The sequence below is a fragment of the Acomys russatus genome, chromosome 9 (genome assembly GCF_903995435.1).
Source record: "Acomys russatus chromosome 9, mAcoRus1.1, whole genome shotgun sequence".
NCBI classification, from domain to species: Eukaryota; Metazoa; Chordata; class Mammalia; order Rodentia; family Muridae; genus Acomys; species Acomys russatus.
The window spans coordinates 17,954,252-17,981,562 of NC_067145.1; the positions used below are offsets into that span (position 1 = coordinate 17,954,252).

General features: G+C 37.9%; 1 protein-coding gene and 1 pseudogene across 3 annotated transcripts in view; one reads left to right on the top strand and one right to left on the bottom strand.

Moving 5' to 3' along the window:
- The window catches only part of Cdh18 (cadherin 18), a 406,710-nt gene that overhangs the window by 94,967 nt on the left and 284,432 nt on the right, over nt 1-27,311 (top strand). The gene's annotated exons all lie outside the window — the stretch shown is intronic.
- Nucleotides 12,692-14,703, bottom strand: LOC127193593 (alpha-galactosidase A-like; annotated as a pseudogene).

Below are 27,311 nucleotides of genomic sequence, written 5' to 3' on the forward strand. Positions count from 1 at the left end.
TAGAGAATCAACATGTGTCATTCTACAATCAGGGAGCCAATAGAGGAATAAGAGGGATTCCGAAAACATATGAAGAACCATATTTGCTTTGAGTAAGGCTACTGATTAAAAACCAAACTAGTATAATCAGCACACCTGATATCATCTTTTGTAAGTATTAGAGCCATTTGTACTTGGTCTGACCTTTATAAAAATCTACAAGTTGTGTTTTGACCTTTAATCAATAATAGATAAAACATAAAATGATGTTTATAATAGATAAAACATAAAATGATGTAATGTGTCTCTACATATTTAGATAACCTTCAGCTAATGGAAAATAAGGGATTATGTGGACATGCTATCTTCCCCTTCAGAAATATTTTTCTAAAGGATGTCTAATCTGATGTCTCCTTTCATGCACAGCCCTCTACAACGTCACTGCCTATTTTATGGCACCATTTAATAAACTCTTTCCCCTCTCCTTATGCCAGAGTTAACACTTCCCTAGAGAGATGGAAGTAATTAAGTGTGTGAATTCAAAGGGGCTCCCTGCAGGGCTATAGGCATCATGCTAAGCAAGAGTAAATAGAAATTGTTTGAGATGTCAACAATTAGAGCAGGCAGAGTCAATAGGAGCTCAGAGTAAGATTAGCAATAGATGAGCCACTAAACCCCCCTGGATATTCTTTGTGAGAATAGTGGCATCTTTATCAGGAAGTTTTAGTGATTCTCTGTGAGCATGCAAATGTTTCTAACATATTCTTCAATCTAATTTTAGATATTTTGGGTGTTGCATTAAAATCCCTTCATGTTTTGAACAGATATAATTAAATGCTATTTAATGTGCCCTTCAAAATGAGACACTTCAGTAATTTACTGTAGCTCATTGCGCAATGCTAAGTCCAGAACAGTGATTGCACCAAATTGATCTCTTGACATTATTCCCTGCACTTCATTTTCGAAGTAGATGGTCTTATACACATGCATATCAAACCAAAATACTGCAAATCAGAGGAGCTCTTCAAAAAACTGTCAGTAAATCCATCCTTTATTGCTTAATTCGCTTGAAATTTGAATCCTATAGATTTGATGGTAATCTAAATGAGTATAATTACTCTTCATTTTAGGGCTTCTAAAAATGCTTCTTCTTGTTTTAAATTACCCAATTTGCATTCACCTCAGTATGTGTCAATGGTATTTGTTGTTCAGAAGACTAATTTAAATAAGATGTAGTTTAATACACTTTAGTGTCTAATGTAGGCAAGACTCCAAGGTAGTGCTATGACATTGTTGCAAGTTCAGAGTTATTTTATCTTGTATTTCCGCCTAATTTTGGTTAACTAAGTAGTTCATGGATTTACTTGGAGGATGGAGAGAGTGAGAAGGAGGGAGGGAGGACGAGAGAGGGAGAGAGAGAGAGAGAGAGAGAGAGAGAGAGAGAGAGAGAGAGAGAGAGAGAGAGAGAGATCAACCTGGAAATGAGGATTTGTGTGGTTGTAGTTACACAATAGGATCCTGGCTCCTGATACATTGGAAAAACATATTTTGCTACACCAAGTATATGAACAGACTGCTAGTCATTTAGTGCTTCTCAAACGCAATATGTGAGCACTCAGTAACATATAAATTGTGTTCTTTGATTCATCCAGTTGAGACATATATCTTCAGGAAAAAAATTTAATAACACTTTTTAAAGATGTCAAATCATTTTTAAGATTAAAAATAGGCAGAACATGAAATAAAACACTGAAAAGAAACCATGGTGAAACAATTCAAAATTGTGAGATCCAAACTCTGGAAAATTCTATCTCTGTGTTTAAAAGGGAACTAATTATACAAATCATGTCTGCCCTAAATACCTTTGAATCTCCATTTCTCTTTACTGAGACTTAATGTTTTAGTGTTTCTTTATTTTCCAAATTATGCATCTGTTTACTATAACTGGAACATTATTCACAGCATTTCAGTGGCTGTTTTGCATGTGTTTTTATTAGGGTCATAATAGCCTCATTTCATATTTACATTTATTTTACATCGAATGAAAATGATTAAGTAATTTCAGGAAATTTACCCAACATTGTACATGACAAATGTCAGAACCAAGTGTTAAACAGCATTTTAAATGTTTGTCCCATTTTCCAACCATTTTCTAATTTCCTTATAAATAGAAAGATTTATGTAAGATCAGCCTATGTTCAAGTTGTCAACGCTAAGAACAGTCAACTGTACGTTTATGCCCCTTGCTATTCCCTTAGTAGCTAACACAAGTTTTTTTTTTTTCAACTTAAAGCACGCTTACCATTCTCTGAATTTCCTTTTTCACAATATCACACTTCCTTTTTCTAGTTCATCTTGCTTAGATTAAATCACTAACTATATCGAGCAAATTAATTTTAATGAAAAGAAATACACTAGAATACCATCTGTCTTTCACCAGTGTTCTATTACTGCGAAGAGACACCATGACCATGGCGACTCTTAAAAAGGAAAGCATTTCATTGAGATTTATTTACAGTTTCAGAGGTTTAACATTATCTTTACAGCTCAAGCATGGAAGCACACAGGTCGACATGGGAGCTGAGACTTTGTCATCCTTCTCCACAGGCATCAACAAAAGAGAGAGGCTGGACCTGGGTGGAGCTTTTGGAACCGCAAACCCCACCCCCAGTAACATACTTCTTCCAGGAAGGGCACCCCAAACTCCAATAAAACCATACCTCCTAATAGTGCCACTCCCTGGCAACTAATCACTCAATCTATGGGATTATAGAAATCCATTCTTCAAACCGTGACAGCATCCATTGGATTTAAAGGGAGATCTAATACTATGTTCAAGTATTTCTTTCTTTCTTTCTTTCTTTCTTTCTTTCTTTCTTTCTTTCTTTCTTTCTTTCATTGTTATTATGTTTTGTGCCTATTACATCCTGATTGTTTTCCTTTCTCTTATATCTTCCTGTTTCCATCCTCCCTCCATCATCTGTCCTAGTCCCCTCCCCTAGACCTCTGACAGGAGTGTGGAAGTCTTCCTCCCCCCACAGTCTGACCACAGCCTATGAGGTCTCATCTGCATAGCCTGTATCCTCTTCCAGTGTATGTCCACGTGATCTCCTCTGCCAAGGGGCAGTGATCAAATCAGGAGCACCAGAGATCATGTCAGAGACAGTGTCTGCTCTCCCCTTCAATTGTAGAGAATGAGCTGTCCATTGGCTAATGGGAACAGGGGGATCTAGGATCTCTGAATGCATTGTCTTGTTGGTTCAACAGTTTGTGCAGGCTTAACTGGGTCTAGATCAGCCACTCTTGATGCTTTCCTTCTGGGGAAACCCTCTTGGTCCTTCCATTCCCCTATTCTTCCATACCACGCTCAGTGCTCTGTCCAGAGTCTAGCTGAAAGTCTCAGCAATCTGTCTGGATACCCTGCTGGGTGAGGTCTGTCACAGGACATCTATGTTGAGTTAATAACGACTTATAAGTAAGTATATATCATGTGTGTTTTTCTGGGTCTGTGTTACTTCAATCAGAATGATCTTTTCTAGTTCTGCCCTTAATTTTACTGGCTGAGTAGTATTCCATTGTGTAAAATCACCACAGTGTTTTAATCCATTCCTTGGTTGAGGGACATCTAGGTTGTTTCCAGTTTCTGCCTATTATGAATAAATTTGCTATGAACATACTGGATCAAATGGTCTTGTTGTATGGTGGAGCATCTGTCCAAGAATAGTATAGCTGGGTCAAGTATTTATTTCTTTAGATGATCAAAAAGAGAAAGACAAATAATGGGTGTTTTAAGAACTAGCAGTTGGAGAACTATAACATTAAACCACACAGTTGTGGGGTTTTTTTTGTTTGGGTATTTGATATTTGGATAATATATATTGTTTAAAAGCTTAGGAAAATTATCTTAGCACTGAGTGTATTAAAACAAAAAACTGAAAGTCTAATTCTTACTTTGCATCATATGATACAGTCTTCTTCCATGGTAAGACTACATTAATCCAGAATTTATTTTATTATTTTATCACCTTGATTATGTAACTTACAAATAAGATTGTAGTGTGTGTGTGTGTGTGTGTGTGTGTGTGTGTGTGTGTAAAATGAAATCTTCCTTCCCTATGGACAATTGAAACACTTAAAGGACAGAATAGAAATAGTCAAGCATATTGCCAGAGATGTAGCAGAAAGGCAGTAGAAGTTGTATGTATTAGATTTATCTTTCTTTCTTACATGGGAACTAATGTCATCTTCTCTGATATTCTCATTAGTCCAACATAAGTGCCTCATACATAGTCAGCTTCGAAATGCAATTTAAAAACATACATTCCTTTAACAGCTGTATTGTGTTTCTACTTTTATGCAGGCTGATCATCTTCATAAACACCATTAAACTCTTGTTCAGTTTTTTTTTTAATTAGCATCTATTTCTAGATGAACATTGATAAGTTGAAATATATATCCATGTAGTACCCTGAAGCATACTCCAATGTGGTACTATCATTTAGAAGACTTTTCCAGAGTGTTGGGGAGATGACCTTGTTTGTAAAGCACATGCTATGCAAGAGGACCAATATTTGAATCACCAGAACCCACATAAGATAGCTGTCTGTGTTAGAGAATACCTGTCACTCTAGTACTTGTACAAGATGGCAGATGGACGCAGCAGAATCCTGGAAGCTAGGATCCAGCTAACCTGTTATAAGCAACAAAAAATAACAAAGGAAAAAGCACTTCCAAACAAGTTGGAAGGCAATGACTAAAGCTGTCCTCTGACTTTTACATACATTATGGTCCTTGTCTACCCACACTCACGTACACTCACATACATTGTACATATCCTCCTGTCATACATGAGGAGGCAGATGTGAAAAGTAAAACTTTTCCAGACTCTTTCTTTCTAGATTTTAAAATTAATGTTTTCCATTAAAATTAATGTAGAATCTTTATGCATAAGCATTATTGAATACAATAACATCCTATCAAAGTCTTAGCATGTTTAGGTCATTGTAGAGTCATATTCCTGTACACCTGAATGACTTACTGAGATAATCTTTCAGATCTCCAGAGTTCAAGACTCATGACATATCTTACTTACTTAAGTCTGCTTCTTATGGCCCCAGTGTAATTACCTTTCCACAACTGCTTAAACTCTTTCTAAGAACACAGGGTTATTATTTTCCTCTGCTTTCTTACAGATGGGTAGAAATATGGAGTTGAATTCACAAGATAAGGTTTTAAGTTCCATGACTATAAGTTATTTGGAACATTTCCACCTACATTTTGCTGTTCCACCATGTAGGACTATGGCCACCTTTCACTCAAGGTGCTTCCAAGTAATTTGACTAAGCAATAAATGGATTCCAACAACATGTTTGCCTTCCAGTCATCAAATTACAGTTCCAATCTTTATCCTTCACTTGAAACATACCTGTCCCTTGTAAAAAGAAAGCATTCACTCATATATGACACATTCAAGATTTCTGACTGCAATTTCATAAAATGAAAAAATGATAAGCTTTGAAAGAAGAGTTCATTGAAACATTCACTGAACCTAAATCAAGGACAAAGTGAGCACAGGATCAATATCTCATTCCAAGAGATTCCCAAGGTTCATACCAATATTTAAGCACTCCTGAAAATGAGACATTGATATTGTACAATGAGAAGAAATTCATTTTTTCTATCTCCATAAGTCATAAAGCCTATTATAGTTTGTAATTTCATTACCTGTTTCTTGTGCAGTAGAAAATGATGATGCAAGTGATTTGTGCCTTAGATCCTCAAAACAGACATTTTTATTAGAATGGGTGGGATATTTCAAAGCCCAGTTCATGACTCTAAGACTGAGGGTACTATACACAAAATTTTTGTCTGTAAAGTTCACCTTCGGTGAATTGCTCTAAGTTCATTGTTTCACATCAGTGAATGTTAAAGCCATATCTTTTTGTGAATATATAAACGTCATTCAACCTTTATTTGAGGAAAGTGAGAAATTGATGACAACGAAGAGAAACTCCAGATAGTGGGAAGGGTTTCTACAAGAGCAAAAAGCTATTGAATTGTTTGTTTAGAGTTCTTATAGGGATATGGTAGAGAAGGGACAGAGGCTGCTGTAATTTCTATGAGAATAGTTAGTTACCTGTGTTATCAAATTCTGAACCAAAGGGGGGCAAACCTTCTCTATGATTTTTCCTGTCCCAATCCAGGAGCTGACAATACACTGCTCATGTGTTGCCTACCCCTTAAAGGGTGACTGAAGCTCCCTTCTGTCCATCTCTGACTGTGTTTGCTAAGTATTGACCTTTCCTGTCTGATACCCGTTAATCACTTGATCTACATTACTACCCTCCCACCTTGTAGGAGTCACTAGTGCTGTTAATTATAAGCAGCTGTTTTTGTTTCCACAACGACCAAGAGGCTGCGTTTGACCTTAGTTAACACCTTTTCTATGTGACGGTCTGTCCTTTTTCCTGAAGCAGATGAAGGGGTATTCTTATTAGAATCCATCCTCACAAAAAGTATAGTCTGGAAAAAATAGCTCCATTACAGGCAAGAAAATACGTACAGACAATACTCCCTTACACATGTTCCTTTTAGGCAGTGATTCTCAACCTTCTTAATGCTGAGACTCTTTAATACAGTTTCTCATATTATGCTAACCTCCAACCATAAATTATTTCATTGATAGTTAACAACTGTAATTTTCTTCTGTTATGTATCACAACATAAGTATTTATATGCAGGATATCTGATATGTAATTCCCAAAGGAGTTGCAACCCACAAGTTGAGAACTACTGCTTTAAGGGTTCAGAGAGGTGGGACAGATGGCCTGCTGTTACTGTCCCAGAACCCCATTCCCTCTCTTTTTCTTCTTCCTCAGTGCTCCAGACATTGCCACTTTAACTTTTAATCGTCGCCTTGACTCTAGTCTAATTCTCATTGCAAGGTAAGTGAGAAACCTACAGTTTGTATCACAGGCTCTTTCCTCTCAAAACTTCCTAAGCATCAACTCCTGTATATCTCCTACAAATGCAAGCATTACAATGCTAAAGTTGACTGGAGTCACAAAAATGTCAACACATTCTTAGTTTGAAATCACTGTTTTTTTGTCCATAATATTTCTTTATACAATAACTGTCTTCATTTCGACTTTGTTGTTTAGTTATAAATTAAATACTATTTCATATATGTGTGTATATGTGTGTATAACTTGCTACATTCATATGGTGTTACATGTAGATATATTTCAGGGCTGATCATTTGTACTGGACAACAAATTGTTATGCACTTCCTCTATGAGGGCCACCTGTCCCACTCCAAATTTTATTCAGTTCACTGTAGTTTTCTCTATATACAATTGAGGTCTTATGACTTTTCCCTACCAAGTTTGGTATATTCAATGGTTTCATTCTTGTTAAGCTCACTTTTGAGCTATCATTGGGGTGAGATTTTATGTGTATGGCTTCTAACATTACAAGGAGATGGTCTTATAGCACATTCCCTGTCCCTCTGGCTCTTACAGTCTTTCTGACCACTCTACTGCAAAGTCCCCTGAGCTTGCAGTAACTCAGGAATGTTTTGTTGATGTATTCATTGGGACTGAGATCCACAACTACATAATCATTGGTGATTTTGTAGAGGTCTTCAACTTTTGCAGATAGAAGTTTTCATGATGAGTGGTAAAGACTTCATTTATCATCAAGTTATGCCTTGAAGATGTATGTGGGAAGTCTTTTGTCATAATCGGAGGTGGAGGTGATGGTAAAGGGCCCTGGGTGGATGAAGGTAGGGTAGGTCCTGGCAGAAGCCAAAAGACTCTCATTTATTTATTAAAGTTCAGTATTGTAGTAATGACATCTAGTCCTCTCACAGAGACTAAGCCTATTTCCTTCTTTTTATCTTCTTATATGTTATCTTTATGCTACTTTTGTTCTCTGATGAATATAGGCTGTTGAAGTATTCTGGATCAATATAGTTCAATGTATATACAGAACTCCCTTTAAAATCTGTATTGATATTTTGCATGATAAGTGCTTATAAAGGCTAGAAGAGGGCATTGCTTTCCCTGATACAACAGCTATAAATGGTTTCATGGTACCACTTGGGCTCTGGGAATTGGACCAATGGTCCTCTGTAAGAACATTCAGTGTTTTAAACTCCAGAAATATCTTTCTAGCTTTGTGGGTTTTTTTTTTTTTTTTGAGAATAATACTATTTTTTTAAATTTTTTCATGTTTTATTAAATATTTTTACATATACATTGATATCATTACACATATATACAATAAACTACCTATAGCAGGAATAATCATGAAACAATTAGTAAATATATATATCATTATCTCATCATTATCAACTTAAAACATCTATCTAGACCTAAAAACATCTTAACCCCTAAACAAATAAGCTTAATTTTGAAAGTAAACTATCTGATCCTCAACCCAATCAGAGATTTGAGAAGAAATAAAATTAATTACCTGAGTATACAGGGAATGCAAGTTAGCAGCTTCCCAACTAAGATGACAGAGACAGTTTGCTGCCAGATCAGTAACCCAAAATCGTCTATAATGTTGGATCATCATCTTCAGCCTTCTGGCTGAATATATCTGACAGGCATAATTTTCTAACACAGACAGAATTCTGCCTAAAAATGGGCAAGCTTGGATGTAGGCAGAGTCGACGGCCAAACTCTGCCAAGACAGGTTAAGCAAGTCCTCAATAGTTCCTGACTCACAAATATGTCTCTCTAGTTTATACAGTACTTATTTCTGATTTTTTTAAAAAACAATCCATTTTTAAAATTTTTTATTAATTTATTCTTGTTACATCTCAATGGTTATCCCATCCCTTGTATCCTCCCATTTCCCCCCCTCCCATTTTCCCCTTATTCCCCTCCCCTATGACTGTTCCTGAGGGGGATCTCCTCCCCCTGTATATCCTCATAGGGTATCAAGTCTCTTCTTGGTAACCTGCTGTCCTTCCTCTGAGTGCCACCAGGTCTCCCCCTCCAGGGCACGTGGTCAAATATGAGGCACCAGAGTATGTGAGAAAGTCCTATCCCACTTTCCACTCAACTGTGGAGAATGTTCTCCCCATTGGCTAGATCTGGGTAGGGGTTTAAAGTATACCACCTGTATTGTCCTTGGCTGGTGCCTTAGTTTGAGCAGGACCCCTGGGCCCAAATCTCCCTTTCAGAATGTTCTACTTATAGGTTTCTATGACCCTCTGGATCCTTCTACTTTGCTATTCTCCCATGCTTCTCTCATCGAGAGTCCCAATAGGATGTCCTCCCCTCTGTCCCAGTTTCCTGGTAAGTGAAAGCTTTCGTGGGACATGCCCCTTTGGCTAGTATGCAGATATAAGTGAGTATATACCATTTGAGTCTTTTTGCTTCTGGGTTAACTTAATCATTATGATCATTTCTAGCTCAATCTGTTTGTCCACAAATTTCAGGAATTCCTTGTTTTTAATAGCTGAGTAGTATTCCATAGTGTATATGTACCACAGTTTCTTTATCCATTCTTCTACTGATGGATACTTAGGCTGTTTCCATGTTCTGGCTATTATGAATAAGGCTGCTATGAACATGGTTGAGCAAATTTTCTTGCTGTGTGCTGGCGCATCTTCTGGGTATATTCCAAGGAATGGAATAGCTGGGTCTTGAGGAAGCCCTATTCCCAGTTTTCTGAGATAGCACCAGATAGATTTCCAAAGTGGCTGTACTAGTTTCACATTCCCACCAGCAATGAAGAAGTGTTCCTCTCTCCCCACATCCTCACCAGTATGTAGTGTCGCTTGAATTTTTAATCTTAGCCATTCTGATGGGTGTAAGATGGAATCTCAGAGTTGTTTTGATTTGAATTTTTCCAATAAATGGGACCTCAGGAGGCTGAGAATCTTCTGTAAGTCAGAAGATACTGTCAAGAGAACAAAGCGACTTGGAAAAGATCTTCACCAACCCTACATCTGACAAAGGTCTAATATCCAAATATATAAAAAAACTCAAGAAATTAAACACCACCAAACCAAATAACCCAATTGAGAAATGGGGCTTGGAGCTAAACAGAGAATTCTCAACAGAGGAATATCAAATGGCTGAGAAACAGTTAAACAATCCATTTTTTAATTGACTTCTTTCAGGAATTTTAGGAAAAAATATTTTCCTTTCCTTCTTTAGACTTTACAATAGAGTTTGCTTTTTTTTAAAAAAAAAAAAAAAACGCCATAGACTAGTTAAACATCAATAGACAGTCACTGAGAAAAATCTCATTTTCTGGAGACTTTCTATAAAGGCAGCCATTGCATCTATTTGAACCTGTGACTGACAGATTGTGTGATCTTCACTGTTAGTCAGCAAGTCATCTACCTTATCTACCTTCTAAATGACTGCAAGAGACAATTATACCACCAAAGACTTAAGATCTCAGAATGTGATGATAGGGCTCTATTTCAAGGATGTAATTTAGAACAGAGTTTGATGAATAGTGGAAGGTATACTTGACAAAGGGAACAATTTTAGTTTATTTCCTAATTAAAACTTATTTGGAAGTGATGGGATTTCTGCTTCCTGTCCTTGTTCAAAGGTGAGTCTCCTATTCTTTTCATGTGTTTGCTCAGATAAAAGGCTCAGAAGTCTGCTGCATAGTACCTGTAAATGGGAAAATAAGAGGCAGAATATTTGGGATCTTTTATACATAATGAACAGAAGTAACCTTCCATTTCAGCCATTTATTTTCTTCAAGAACTCGTGGTTACAGTCAATCCACAAAAAAGAACAGCTCTATAACATCATGATTACCATGTTAGAAAAGATATATTCTATGAGTAATATCACTGTGTTGCTATATTGAATGAATTAAAATAAACTTACATGAGATATAGATTTTGATGAAATTTATAAGCCTTGTTAAAGTATGAGAATTATATGCAAGTAAAGATAAAGGCAACTTTTATTCTTTTCAAAATTAATTTTTATTAAGGAATCCATGGAAAATTCTAACTTAAAGAATTATTTTTACTAAAAATAACTATTTATTTGATTGAAAATATTTAAAAATTCAGAATATGAGGTCAAATTACAAATATTGTATTAGTTGAGATGAAGAAAAAATTAGTCACATTATTTTACAATTTGAAAGATATAATTAATTTAGTTTAGTTGTATTTTACAAAGAAAGAATCACATATTTTATATGTTAATAAACATAAATCAAAACATTTCTCCAATGAGGAAAAGTAATATTCTATGGACAAGTTAGATCCCCCTAATTATATAAAAAAGCAAATTTGAAAATTGATTTAAACATTTCACTTATTTTCTAGACTTTTTATTAATTGGGACCTCATTAAAGAGTTCATTAAGTACTGGCATATGAAAATATAAAGCCCTTCACTGACCTTTTAGGAGTTATGTAGTAAACATTTGTCCTCTGTGAGTCATTGAAATGTAATGAGAGTTCAAATAGATAAGGCAGATATTGAGTGAAGGGTCAAAGTTGGGTGGAATGAGTAATAAAGGCTGCTTTAATAGACAGAGTTATCATCATGTTTGAACCTATTACATTTGTAAAACTTAAAAATATGTATTTTTAAAAAATCCTTCTTGACATTCTTAAGCAAGTAAAGTTGATCACTTGACCAAAGATAAAATCTAAGAACAAATACAAGTGAGTGGATGTGCTTGCATCTATCCTTACACTGTCATGAATATTGTTCTAATTACATAATAATATTTTATATTGGATATAATCTTTTTATTTTATTTACCTGCATTATACATAATAAATGTTATAAACACCAGTGTTCTTTCCATAAATAAATCATAGCAAGGAAGCCTTGTGGATATTTGGTAAAAAAAAATTTAAATGAACAGAGAAATGTTATATATAAAAATTAGCTAAACAATATTTCCCTTCTTCTTATGTGTATCACATTTTTATTTTGGTCCAAAGTGAATATATAAAACATACTATTAAACACACACACCAAAATATGTTACAGTTTTTTGTTTTCTTAATAAACTGTGTTTGTTTCTCAGTTTCTCTCTTTACCCGGCTAGCACACAAAGGATTGAGACTCTTTTACATTTGTTTAATAATAAGCTTCACAACACAATAACTGAGCAGTTATTACTCATATCTTAGATGAAATTTTGCTTTATATCAAAACATTGTTTAAGGATTAGAATAACTAATGCTGTTATTCCTCTGATAGTGACAAATTAGCATAAGCTAAGAGTAACCGTGATGATGTAAAACTAAAATTATAAATGCGATGCTAAATAAGAACACAGAAATGAAAGATGATTGAGGTGTCTGTGATTATTAAAGTAGAAAAATTACATTTATCCTAACTAAAACCATCTTTTATTTTTAAAGAGAATGTCATGTGATAGGAAGTTAAATAATATTTTCTCATGATAAAAATGTTTACATCTTTTATGATTATTTTCAATAATTATTTATTTGTTTATACATTCTGTATATGAGTGTTTCTTTTGTATCTATATATGTGCATCATGTGCATAAATTATGCCTGGGGAGGCAAGTAGAGGGAACCAGATCTTCTGAAATGGGTTGAGATCCACAATTTGGGTGCCAAAAACCAACTCTGGTGTTCTGTAAGAGTCCAGTGCTCTTAGTCACTGAGCCATATATATTTCAAGCCCTTGATTTTTTGTTTGTTTGTTTTTACTGGCTATTACTTCTGAATACTTTATTTAAAAGGGAAGCAGAAGAAAATGCGAGGAAGTAGTTCGGTCCTTAGCAAAACTGGGCCCTTGTAGATCTCTGCCTTTAGATACAGTGTAGTATATCTTTCTGGCCAAAGCAAAACAGTGCTTGAGGGGTTTATTCGCGGTTTTAAGGTCGAAGTCCATTCATAGAAGTCTAACTATGTGATGACGCACCCAGGGTTGCAGGGTACTCCTTGACCTAGGGAAGAAACTTGGAGGTCCACCAATTTCCTGCGGGTTTCCCACAGCCACAGCCCAGGATAAATTTGAGAGTGATTCTTCCGAAACCTCAGTGTAGCTTTTCTTTCAAAACAGTAGCCCTGCTTGCTGAAGGGGTCTTGGTTGATGGCATTTACATCTTCATTTTGAAGGAGGCCTTAGGCTTGAGAGCTGATTTGTCAGAGATCACTAGATATGAGTAGAGGAGCTGCCATGATAGCACACTGGGCCATCTTTGTTACCTGCTGGTCCCAACTGAGGCCAAGGTTGCCAATCACTCCCATGTCTGGATCATTCCAACGCCCTGTTCTAGTGACTTTAACCAGCTCCTTCTGTTTAGCTGTTGCCCAGGCCAAGATATTCTTTATTCCTTCCCAGGAATCATAAACATCATCAAAATTTCTCCAGTGACAGCAGTAATAGTGGATATCTGTGTAATTGGGCTTAGGAAAGGGTCTCAAATGAAGAGGCCACTCACAAAAACACGCAATGCTTTTGCCCATCTTGTTCAAGGCCAAGGATATGTACTTATAACCATCTGCCAAGGATATCACACTGTCACAGTACAACCATCAAATTTTAGCAGCTGTACACCACAGTCAGAAAATGTCTGGCCATCAATGTTATAGTGTCCAAAATTCCCAGGGATACCTGCACAGTTTTTATTCCCAACATCTGCATAAATCCCTAGCTTCAATCCTTTGCTGTGGACATAATTAGCTAGGTGTTCGATCCTACTAGAAAAGCGCTGCAGATCTGCCTGAAGCCGGCCCTTCGAATCTCTTTCTGGTGGCATCCAACAGTCATCTATGCAGAAGTATACATAACCTGCATCCTTCCAGCCATAGAGAACATGAGCTCTGCCATCTGTATAAACGGATGCTCCCTTGGCCCACTCCATTTCTAAAGGAGGAGCAAGTGTGGTACCTCAGTGATCCCGAGTTTCAAGGCTCTGATTTTATAATCATTAAATATCAGCAAATATTGTCAAAATGTTGTCATTGGGGGATAGTCATTGGCTCATAGTTTTATACACTAAAATCTCCCTTGGGCTGACATTTGAGTAGAAACTTATTGACCAAATCCATATTGTTTTAAAGATGGAAAGGGTAGAATTGAACCACAGTCTACAGACATGGTAAATGAGACCTCTGGAAACCAGCATGTTAGTTTCTCGTAGTGAAATCCTGCATCAAGTTCAGGTCCCTTTTCTAATTATCTGTCCTGCACTTGTACAATAGAGAGTCTCTTTCTTTTTTAAAAATATATTTTATTAATTTATTCATATTACATCTCAATTGTTATCCCTTCCCCTGTATCCTCCCATTCCTCACTCACTTCCATTTTCCCCTTATTCCCCTCCCCTTTGCCTGTGACTGAGGGGGACCTCCTCCCCCTGTATATGCTCATAGGGTATCAAGTCTCTCCTTGGTAGCCTGTTATCCTTCCTCTGAGTGCCACCAGGCTTCCCCATCCAGGGGACGTGGTCAAATATGGGGCACCAGAGTTTGTGTGAAAGTCAGATCCCACTCTCCACTCAGTCTCTTTCTTACCCCTCAATAATGACTGTTTTCTGTTGTCAAATTCCTTCCTAAATCTTTCTCTTCCAACGTCCAAGGCTGAAAGTCTATCATTCTGTACTAACACTAACTTGAAGAGTCACTAGAAGCCTGCTGGGTATTCCTAGATGCTGGGTTTGTAAGGACACATTTCTCTCTTGACAGGATAATAATTTGATTATACTGATTATGTGTTCTCCAGGCACAATCTCCATTCCGGGCTGATTGCTCTCAGTTTTATTATAGAAACGCCTGAAGGCACGCTTAGTTTTGGATAGGGAAAATGCTTTATGTCTTTTAAGAGACTTAGTTTTTGTGTTCAAATGCAGTCCTGAAGAGCTCTAATCCATAAGTTTATGCTTTAAATAATGAGAAATACTTTTCATTGAGGTTGTTGTTTATTTTGTTTGGTTTTTGTATTTTTAACACAGTACAGACTTGACAAAGAAGCTGCTGAGGAACAAAACAGAAAAGAGAAATGGAAAAGTTTGAAATCAGGAGAAGGTCTTAAAATATGGTCCTTATTTCTTTTATCCTAAAGAAAATCTTGGAGAATAAATATGAAATATACAACACATGCAATGAATCAAAAGTAGAGTGACTCAATGAACTCTCTAGTAGTACCCTGGGAAAACAAGAAGTTTGCTTCATTGCACGCTATCACCCCTGGTGGCAGGAGTATGGTAATGATCACCTTATAAAAACAATCACAAGGTTGAAACCAATGGGCTCTGTCCTCCAATTTCTTGTAGATCAGGGCTGACAGAAATCAATAAAATCATTCCATCCCATGAAAGTGTTAAAAAGGAATCTTAATGATGATGGACATAGATACACAGGCCTACCAGATAGCTGCCAAAAATGTACACCTTTATACAACTATGTACAATAATGGATCAAGGATGAGGAATCCCAGCGGGAATAATCAGGAATGTTTTCCTTTGCACTGGGTAAATTTAGTCCTTATGTATGAGATATGGAGTATTGTTCCATCCTGCTACATGCCAGTGGATAAAGGTAAACTAAGTTCAAAGATGGATTATGCCTGTATTTGATTAAGTTCAGTATAGAAATAGAATTTGGCTTCTTTATGCTAACAAAAGCTGTATTTCTATATATCTGACTTTAATAAAGAAAAGACAAAAATGAACACACCCACATGCACCTGCATCCTAAAGTCCACAGGTGCTGTTGTAGCTGCTTTGCATGTATTGTTGCATGCCAATTTCCAAATATAAATGTAAAGGACTTTCTGGAGAGCTTGGATAAGGGTAGCTTTATTCACACTCATAGGAAGATCCTTGGTTTTTTTCTTTTACGTGTGTGTGTGTGTGTGTGTGTGTGTGTGTGTGTGTGTGTGGTTTTGTGCTATTTGTTTGGTTGTTTTTCTTTGTTTTATGTGTGTGTTTGCTTTGTTTTTTGTTTGGTTGGTTTTGTTTTTTGGTGTTTGTGTGTTTGTGTGTATGGTTTTTGTTTGTTTGCTTATTTTTGGTTTTGTTATTTATTTGTTTTGTGTGTGTGTGTGTGTTGTTTTGTTTTTGGTTGGTTAGTAGTTTTTTAAAAATTTTTTTTATTAATTTATTCTTGTTACATCTCAGTGGTTATCCCATCCCTTGTATCCTCCCATTCTTCCCTCCCTCCCATTTTCCCCTTATTCCCCTCCCATATGATTGTTCCTGAAGAGGATTACCTCCCCCTGTATATTCTCATAGGGTATCAAGTCTCTTCTTGGTAACCTGCTGTCCTTCCTCAGAGTGCCACCAGGTCTCCCCCTCCAGGGGACATGGTCAAATGTGAGGCACCAAAGTACGTGAGAAAGTCATATCACACTCTCCACTCAACTGTGGAGAATATTCTGACCATTGGCTAGATCTGGGAAGGGGTTTAAAGTTTACCTCCTGTATTGTCCTTGGCTGGTGCCTTAGTTTGAGCAGGACCCCTGGACCCAAATCTGCCTATCATATCGTCCTACTTGTAGGTTTCTAGGACCCTCTGTATCCTTTTATTTTGCTATTCTCCCATGCTTTTCTCATCTACAGTCCCAATAGGATGTCCTCCCCTCTGTCCCAGTTTCCTGGTAAGTGAAGGCTTTCGTGGGACATGCCCCTTGGGCTAGTATGCACATATAAGTGAGTATATACCATTTGATTCTTTCTGCTTCTGGGTTAACTCACTCATTATGATCATTTCTAGCTCAATCCATTTATCCACAAATTTTGGGAATTCCTTGTTTTTGATAGCTGAGTAATATTCCATAGTGTATATGTACCACAGTTTCTTTATCCACTCTTCTACTGAGGGACACTTAGGCTGTTTCCATGTTCTGGCTATTATGAATAAGGCTGCTATGAAAATGGTTGAGCAAATTTTCTTGTTGTGTGCTGGAGCATCTTCTGGGTATATTCCAAGGAGTGGAATAGCTGGGTCTTGAGGAAGCCCTATTCCCATTTTTCTGAGATAGCACCAGATAGATTACCAAGGTGGCTGTACTAGTTTGCATTCCCACCAGCAATGAAGGAGTGTTCCTCTCTCCCTACATCCTCGCCAGCATGTGGTGTCGCTTGAATTTTTGATCTTAGCCATTCTGATGGGTGTAAGATGGAATCTCAGAGTTGTTTTGATTTGCATTTCCCTGATGACTAAGGAGGTTGAGCATTTCTTTAAGTGTTTCTCAGCCATTTGATACTCCTCTGTTGAGAATTCTCTGTTTAGTTCCAAGCCCCATTTCTCAATTGGGTTATTTGGTTTGGTGGTGTTTAATTTCTTTAGTTCTTTATATATTTTGGATATTAGACCTTTGTCAGATGTAGAGTTGGTGAAGATTTTTTCCCAGTCTGTAGGCTGTCGCTTTGTTCTCTTGACCGTGTCTCCTGCCTTACAGAAGCTTCTCAGCCTCATGAGGTCCCATTTATTAATGGTTGACATTAAGGCCTGAGCCATTGGTGTTCTATTCAGTAAGTTGTCTCCTGTGCCAATATGTTCCAGGCTCTTCCCCACTTTTTCCTCTAAGTGACTTAGTGTCTCTGGTTTTATGTTGAGGTCTTTAATCCACTTGGATTTGAGTTTTGTGGAAGGTGACAAATATGGGTCCAGTTTCATTTTTTTACACATAGACCTCCAGTTAGACCAGCACCATTTGTTGAAGATGCTATCCTTTTTCCATTGAATGGATTTGGCTTCTTTGTCAAAAATCAAGTGACCATATGTGTGTGGATTCATATCTGGGTCTTCAATTCGATTCCAGTGATCAACCAGCCTGTTGCTGTGCCAGTACCATGCTGTTTTAATTACTATTGCTTTATAGTAGAGTTTGAGATCAGGTATGGAGATTCCCCCGGAGCACCTTTTATTGTACAAGATTGTTTTAGCTATTCTGGGTTTTTTGTTTTTCCATATGAATTTCAGAATTGAACTTTCAATGTCTTTAAAAAATTGTGTAGGTGATTTGATAGGGATTTCACTGAATCTGTAGATTGCTTTTGGTAGGATGGCCATTTTTACTATGTTAATTATCCCGATCCATGAGCAAGGAAGATCATTCCATCTTCTCAGGTCATCTTCTATCTCTTTCTTCAGAGTTTTGAAATTTTTTCCATCAAGTCCTTCACTTGCTTAGTTAGGGTAACTCGTAGATATTTTATATTGCTTGTGGCTAATGTGAAGGGTGTGGTTTTGTAATTTCTTCCTCTGCAAGCTTGTCATCTGTGTATAGGAAGGCTACAGACTTTTCTGAGTTAATTTTGTATCCAGCCAATTTGCTGAAGTTGTTTATCAGCTTTAGTAGTTCTCGGGTGGAATTTTGAGGGTCACTAATGTACACTATCATATCATCTGCAAATAGAGATAATTTGACTTCCTCCTTTCCCATTTAGATACCCTTGATCTCCTTTTGCTGTCTTATTGTTCTGGCTAGAAATTCGACTACTATATTGAAGAGATATGGAGAGAGTGGGCTGCCTTGCCTTGTTCCTGATTTTAGAGGAATTTCCTTGACTATCTTACCATGTATGTTGATTTTGGCTATTGGCTTGCTGTATATAGCCTTTATTATGTTGAGGAAAGTGCCTTGTATCCCCGATCTCTCTAAAACTTCAAACATGAATGGGTGTTGAATTTTATCAAATGCTTTCTCTGCATCCAAGGAGATGATCATGTGGTTTTTTATTTTCAGTTTGTTTATATAGTGGATTACACTGATAGATTTCCATATATTAAACCATCCCTGCATGCCTGGAATGAAGCCTACTTGGTCATGATGAATGATATCTTTGATGTGTTCCTGTATTCGTTTTGCAAGTATTTTATTTAGTATTTTTGCATCTATGTTCATAAGAGAAATTGGTCTGAAATTCTCTTTCTTTGTTGAATCTTTGTGAGGTTTAGGTATCAATGAGACTATGGCCTCATAGAATGAATTTGGTAATTTTCCATCTATTTCTATCTTTTGGAGTAGCTTGAAGAGTATCGGTATTAGCTTGCCCTTGAAGGTCTGGTAGAACTCTGCACTGAAACCATCTGGCCCTGGGCTTTTTTTGGTTGGGAGACCATTGATGATTGCTTCTATTTCTGTAGGGGAAATGGGACTATTTAGCTTGTTTATCTGTTCTTCATTCAACTTTGGCAAGTGAAACTGATCAAGGAAATTGTCCATTTCCCTTAGAATTTCAAATTTTGTGGCGTATATGCCTTCAAAGTAGGATCTTATGATTCTTTGAATTTCTTCAGTGTCTATTGTTATGTCTCCCTTTTCATTTCTGATTTTGTTGATTTCAATACTGTCTCTCTGCCTTTTAGTTAGTTTGGCTAATGGTCTGTCTATCTTGCTGATTTTCTCAAAGAACCAGCTCTTGGTTTTGTTGATTCTTTGGACTGCTTTCTTAGTTTCTAATTTGTTAATTTCAGCCCTGAGTTTGATTATTTCCAGGCGTCTACTCCTCTTGGGTGTTTCTGCTTCTTTTTTTTCTAGGGCTTCCAGTTGTGTCGTTAAGATGCTTATGTGCGATGTTTCCAATTTCTTTTTAAAGGCACTTAGTGCTATGAATTTTCCTCTTAGCACTGCTTTCAATGTATCCCACAAATTTGGGTGTGTTGTTTCTTCATTTTCATTGAATTTCAGAAACTCCTTGATTTCTTTCTTTATTTCTTCCCTGACCCAGGTGTCATTTAGCAGAGAGTTGTTTAGTTTCCATGTACGTGTAGGCTTTTTGTTATTTCTGTTGTTGTTGAATTGCAGCCTAAGAGCATGGTGATCTGATAGGATACAAGGTATTATTTCAATCCTCTTGTATCTATTGAGGCTTGCTTTCTGACCTACGATGTGATCAATTTTGGAGAAGGTTCCATGGGGTGCAGAGAAGAAGGTATCTTCTTTCTTGTTTGGGTGAAAGGTTCTATAGATATCTGTTAGATACATTTGACCCGTTGCATTGATTAATGATGTTATTTCTCGGCTTAGTTTCTGTTTCAATGACTTATCCTTCAGTGAGAGTGGGGTGTTGAAGTCCCCCACTATTATTGTGTGGGGATCGATGTGTGGTTTAAGCATTTTTAGCAGATCTTTTACAAATGTGGGTGCCCTTGTATTGGTAGCATAGATGTTCAGAATTGTGATGTCATCTTGGTTGACTTTACCTTTGATGAGTATGAAGTGTCCTTCCTCATCCCTTTTGATTAATTTTGGTTGAAAGTCGATTTTTTTTCGATACTAAAATGGCTATGCCTGCTTGCTTCTTGTGACCATTTGCTTGGAATATTTTTTTCCAACCTTTTACCCTGAGGTAATGCCTTTCATTATGGGTGAGATGTGTTTCTTGAATGCAGAAAAATGTTGGATCTTGTCTATGCACCCATTCAGTTAGTCTGTGTCTTTTTATTGGAGAATTGAGGCCATTGATGTTGAGAGATATTAATGACCAGTGACTGTTAAGAGTCTTAATTTTGATGTTGTTTCCAGTCGAGCATTTGTGTAGTTGTGTTTTTGCCATGGGATAGTTATCTATTTCCTGGGTAGTTTCGGTTGTAGCTTGATCCTTTGGGATGGAGTTTTCCTTCTAGCACCTTCTGTAAAGCTGGATTTGTGGATAGGTACTGTTTAAATGTGTTTTTGTCATGAAATATTTTGTTTTCTCCATCAATGGTTATTGATAATTTTGCTGAGTAAAGTAGTCTGGCCTGGCATCTGTGGTCTCTTAGGGTTTGCAGGATCTCTGTCCAGGCCCTTCTGGCTTTTATGGTCTCTGCTGAGAAGTCGGGTGTAATTCTGATAGGTTTACCATTAAATATTATTTGGCCCTTTTCCCTTGCAGCTTTTAATATTTTTTCTTTGTTCTGCATGTTTTGTGTTTTGATTATTATGTGGCGGGCAGTTTTTCTTTTCTGGTCAATTCTATTTGGTGTTCTGTAGGCCTCTTGTATGTTTATAGGCATCTCTTTCTTTAGATTGGGGAAATTTTCTTCTATGATTTTGTTGAGATTAGTTTCTGGGCCCTGGAGTCTGATGTTTTCTCGTTCTTCAATGCCTATTATCCTCAAATTTCTTCTTTTCATGGTGTCCTTAATTTCTTGGATGTTTTGTGTCAGGAGTTTTCCAGATTTGGCATTTTCTTTAATGGTTGATTCAAGATCTGTGATTGTATCTTCTAGACCTGAGATTCGTTCTTCCATCTCTTGGATTCTGTTAGAAAAGCTCACCTCTGTGTTGCTCGACTTCTTCTCTGAGGTCTCACGTTCTCGTTTTTCTTCTGTCTGTGTGTTTATCATTGAATCCATTTTCATTTTCAGATCATGAACTGATTTTTTTATTTCTTTCATGTGATTGTTTGTATATTCCTGAGTTTCTTCCATTGCCTCTTTATAGGTCTTCAGAGCTTGAACCGTTTTTTTTATTTCTTTCATCTGGTTGTTTGCATTTTCCTGCAATTTTTCCAGTTCCACTCTATGTGCTTCTTTTATGTCTCTCACTTGTTTGTCTGCGTCTTCCTGCATTTGATTACGAATTTTATTTATTTCCTCCATTTTCGTCCTCATTACTAAGGATTTGAGGTCATTTTCTTGTATTTCCGTTGTATTTGAGTTCTCTGGGTTGTTTTCTTTGGGATAGCTGGAAACTGGAGACGCCATGTTGTTTTGGGGTTTTTTGCATATGCTTTTACGCGCCGTCTTTGTTTTTGTTGGGTAAGCTTCCAGAGTTGGATGGAGGGAGTCTGATGATAGATTCACTTGTTTTCTCACAATTTCCCTAGGCTGGGAGCTCAAAGCTTCACTGGTATGGATGTTAGGAGGTTAGCCCTATTGTTCTGGTCTCTCACAGCCAGTGATCTTCAGCCCCCCTGTGCTGTGGGTCCTGCAATTGTTCTGGGTCTCTGAATGAGCGTTGGGTCAGGCCAAGGTATCCACAGCCTTCTGTGTTCCCTGCCAAGTCCAGCCAGGAACACTGGGCCCGAACCACGGGTTGAACTCAGCTAGATTCTCAGGGCCTGAACTGTCGGCCGAGCTCAGCTAGGTATTCTGGGCCCAAAATCCACACAGGGTCCAGCCAGAATTTTGGGGCTGGGACTACACATCAAGCTCAGCTAGGGCCTTTTGGCCCAAAGTGCGTGCTGTGGTCAGTTATTGACTCAGGGCCTGAACTGTCCACCAATCTCAGCCAGGAATTCTGGATTCAAACTGCACACTGTGTCCAACCAGAGTCTTAGAGCTGGTGGAACCGAGCGCTCTGTCCAGCCTGCATCACAGCAGGAGAACTGTGGCTGCACTGAGTCAGTGCTGGTGGTGGAACTGAGCACCCGCCCAGACTGTCACTGCAAGGGAGCTGCTGCTAAGCTGAGGTGGTGCCTAGGATGGAACTGAGCGCTCCACCAAGCCTGCGCCACAGCAGGAGAACTGCGGCTGCACAGAGTCAGCGCCGGTGGTGGAACCAAGTGCTCCACCCAGACTGTGTCACTGCACGGGAGCTGCTGCTGACCTGAGGTGTTGCCTAGTGTGGAACTGAGCACTCCACTAAGCCTGTGCCACAGCAGGGGAGCTGTGGCCACTCTGAGTTAGTGCCTCGGGCAGAATTGCTTGCTGGGCTGGGCCAGTACCCGGGACTCTGGGGCCGAACTGTCCGCCGAGTCCAGTCTGGGTCCGAAGGCTCCACGCTACCCAAATCCTGCCCCGAGTCCCCTCTCCCGCAGCAACTCCCACCAGCAACCACACCAATCGCCTCCACCGGAAGGCTATGAGCTGCAAACCTCAGCCACCGCCGCTGGTGCCGCTGGTGCTGCTGCCTCTGCCTCTGCTGCTCTGATCAGAGAAAATCCACGCTCCTCCCATGTGCAGGGGCACGCAGGTCTTCCGCACCTTGGTCTCTCCGAACCGTGGAGCACTCCCGCTGCTGTGATGTTCGGACCTCGGTGTTCCTGGCTCAGAAATCTGTGCAATTCCCTGAATTGTTCACTGGAGCCTCCAAACGCGGTCCACACCGCTCGCCACCATCTTGTATCCGTTTCTCCACCTTTTTAATGCTGCAATCCCTTAATATAATTCTGCATGTTGTGATGACTCCCAATCATAAAATTATTTTGTTGCTAATGGTATTAATCCTACTTTAAAGATTTGATGTGGAACCACTGATTTAAAACAATGTGCTCATTTGAATCTAGCTGATTATCATACTCTAGGCTTAAAGATTTTAAGGTATGGGATAAAAATTACTTGTGGGTCAATGCCTGGCTTCAGACACATATGACCAAGGCAGTCACACATTGCACTGCCCGGCAAAGTCGTTCTTTAAGAAAGAATGATCTAATTCAAAACTCAATGCTTAGTGTATGTCTGTAACTTTTCTGATGGATGAAACTTGATTCTCATACATATGAATTTGTGAACAACTGCAGAGGACACTGATATGTAATTGCCAAGAATCTAGCTATTTTTCTAGAAGCTTTTACAACAACTGTTTAGGATAATGCATAGTAATTATTTCAAGATGATGAGGTGATAATTTTTTTATAATTTTATTTTTTATGCTCACATGTTGATGGGATCTGATGTGGTGAAAATTTTAAATCAAGAATACATAGCCAACCTCAGAGATTGTAATATATATATAATTTTTTTTAACTAATATAATATTTTATTAAGGCTTTGAAAAAATTTTACACTGACTTTTGATCATATTTACTGCAAGTCCTTATAGATCTTCCTTCTCTCTTCACTTTCCACTCCCTATCCTGATCTTATGAGCTTATGGATATCTTATGTTATTTCTGTTTTTAGAAGACACTATCATGCAGCTGATGACCTAGTCTTCTGGTTCTCAACATCTTCCTGTCTCCTCTTATGCAGTGTGCCCTGAACATTAGGTTTAAGGCTTTGGCATACATTTCACAAATGGGGTAGGTCACCCCACAAAACTTTGTCCTTCATATCTTGAAGCATAATGATCTCTATTTGCTGCAATGATGATGATGGATGAGAGCTACAGCCATCTATAAGTTATCAGGATACATCTTTAGAATAAAATTAGAAATAACACCAGTTGGGAAAGTGGCAGAAACGGTTTCTCTTATAGATTCTATGGCATGACCTGCCATAGGAAATTGGCTGAATTTGCAGTACCAATCATGAATCTGCTCCCATTTTGTAGGTATAAAGCTCAAGTAAGTGATATTAGTTACAACTAGGATATAAATATCACTATTGTACCTTCCAGAATATCTTACTGATTTTGATAAATTTTGTGGTTCCCAGACCTTACAGCTGGATAGAACCTTTGATTGCTTTTCTTCATCTACAGCTTGTAAGATTGCAACAGACACAATAAGAGCTAGTCCTTAGGAACAAGGGTGCTAGACAAGTTTCAGGTTGATTCACAGACGTCTGTCCAAGGCATATGATACCTTCCTCAAAGTGGTCTTACCTTCTGTTCCTGGGAGGCAAACAAAGACATTTGTTTTGGGATACCTTTGGGGCTCCTCTAACAAAAAATTTAGAAATAGGTTTCCTATACCTAGAACTTTAATTCAGGCAGTAGGTAGGAGAGGTAGGTTTAACTCTGAGTCCAGTGCCAGCTTTGTCTGTATAGAGAGTTTCAGGCTAGCTAGGACTACACAGCGAGACTCTGGAAAAAAAAAATGATTCACTGCTATTCCAGATGCATTCTATAAGACACTAATCCTATAAATGTCAGTGAGTATGTAATCACATAGAGCTGTACTAGCATTCATATGCAGCAGTATGTGAAGAGACTTATTCTGTGTAGTTGGCCAGGAAATTTTTTCCTAAAAAGAGTCCTAGTTGAAGCAAAGCTACTTGGCTATAGGGCATAGTGTTAAGTAGTAGATTTCAAAAGCATACACAGCAACTTGCATTATATTTTATTGCCTTTTCTTCTGAAAAATATGATAACTTAATTTAAAATGCTTATTGAGATAAAGAGGAAGCCTCAACTATTGTTGAGAAAAGACTTTTGCTATGAATATGCACTTGACTTTAGATAAATTCTATTTCTTTCTATGAAGAAGAAAATGTTTCTTGTTCTGACATTACACAATGCATCTCTTTCCCCTAAAACAGCTTGAAAATATCCAAGAAATGTGTTATCAGTTCAAGAAAGATGTTTTTCTTTTATTCCAAGTATTACTCTCCAAATACAGTATGTTCTTAATCTATATAAGGGGTGATGGGCTCCTATTTGTTTTAGTTGTATTAAATCAGCATGCAGTTTTATATGTTTTAACTAAGAAGGATTGTAATTATTAAACCATTACTACAGAAAAACATATTGTGTTTTGAGAATCAAGCACAGCTGGAAGATGCATGCTACCTCCAGTGCCAGATGCTCCACATATGTCATTTGTTTAGAATCATTCAAATACATACATGAAAGAGCAGAAGGTTGAGGAGATGCCAAACAGTCTTTTATTACGAACTTGTTAACTTTTTTCCTTTGTTAATCACTCTTTATTTACTGCTTTTATTTTTCTTTTAATTTTTGAATTATAATATAATTACAGCATTTCTCCCTTCTGGTCCCTCCTCAAAACCTTCCCATATACTCTTCCTTAATATCTTTCAAATGTATTGTCTCCTTTTAAACAAATAATTATTGTTTTATGCTTATAAGTATATGACTGTATGTTTCGAAATCATCCTTAATGATCTCCATTTGCAGGAAGGATTGATGTCTCTTTGATGAAGGATGAGAGCTACAGTCATTTGTGAGCATCAGGATAAGATTTTAGAATACAGTAAGAAATAATGCCAATTGGGAAAGTAGCAGGAGTAGTTTCTCCTTTAGATGCCATGATACATCCTGCCATGGATGTACCTGCCATATGAAATTGCCTAAATTCACAGTACCAGTCATGAATTCTCTCCCATAAATACCTACTCAGCCCATATATTGATACCTAGTCTGTATAATATATGTCTCCAAGGACTCTCATTTGGTATTGGATAACCAGTTGGTAGTTCTTCCCTGAGGAAGACTATTTCTTCCACTCTGAGCATTGTTTATATGCTTGTAGCTCTGTGTGTATGGCTGAGGTCTCATGATCTTTCCCCTACCTATTTTGCCACAATTCCTATTGACCTTGCACAGGTCATGTTTAGATAGCCATAGTGTTGAGATTTTATAGATGTAACTCCTGAAAATATTAGGTGGTACCATCTCACAGCAAATGCTTTCTGACCTTATATATCTCCTTGCCCATCTTCTTCCATATTTCCTGAGTCTTAGATTCAGTGTTGTATTTTAGCTGTATTTGTTGGAGCCGGTGTCCACAGCTCTTTATTTTTTATTTTTATTTTTTAATTTTTTATTAATTTATTCTTGTTACATCTCAATGGTGATCCCATCCCTTGTATCCTCCCATTCTTCCCTCCTTCCCATTTTCCCTTTATTCCCCTCCCCTATGACTGTTCCTGAGGGGGATTTCCTCCCCCTGTATATGCTCATAGGGTATCAAGTCTCTTCTTGGTAACCTGCTGTCCTTCCTCTGAGTGCCACCAGGTCTCCTCCTCCAGGGGACATGGTCAAATATGGGGCACCAGAGTACGTGAGAAAGTCATATCCCACTCTCCATTCAACTGTGGAGAATGTTCTGACCATTGGCTAGATCTGGGTAGGGGTTTAAAGTTTACCACCTGTATTGTCCTTGGCTGGTGCCTTAGTTTGAGCGGGACCCCTAGGCCCAAATCTGCCTATCATATTGTTCTACTTGTAGGTTTCTAGGACCCTCTGTATCCTTCTACAGCTCTTTATTTTAACTGGTTGTTGTCCACAGTGGTCTCTGTCTGTTGCATAGAAAAAGTACCTTGAATAGGCGTGAGAACTGCACTTCTCTGTGGTTAATGGCGAATATTTAGATTGCAGGGAGGGATTGTGCTGGTTAATAAAATGGTGACTTCCCTCTTATCATCAACTCATAACAAGTAACAAAATCTACATGAAGAATTTACAGTAAACTGTATGGAGGGAAAAGACAAACTTCTATCAAATTTACTTGTGTTTGGTACCTTTCCGTTGCTATGATAAAATGCATGACAGCAATCATTTATAGAAAGAAAGGCTCATTTGAGCTGGAACTTAAAAATAAGAGTGTGTGATGGAAGAGAGAGGCTTTGCAACATGCAGCAGGCATGGTGGGAGGAACAGAGAGCTAAGGGCTTGCATCTTAAGTGATAGGCATTAATCCAGGAGCAAACTGGACATAGGTGAGGCATTTTTATTCTCAAAGCCACCCACCAGCAACAAATCCCTTGAGTAAGCAACATCTCCTAAACCTTCCCACACAGCACCATCAACCAGGGATCAAGTGTTCACATGACTGAGACTGCG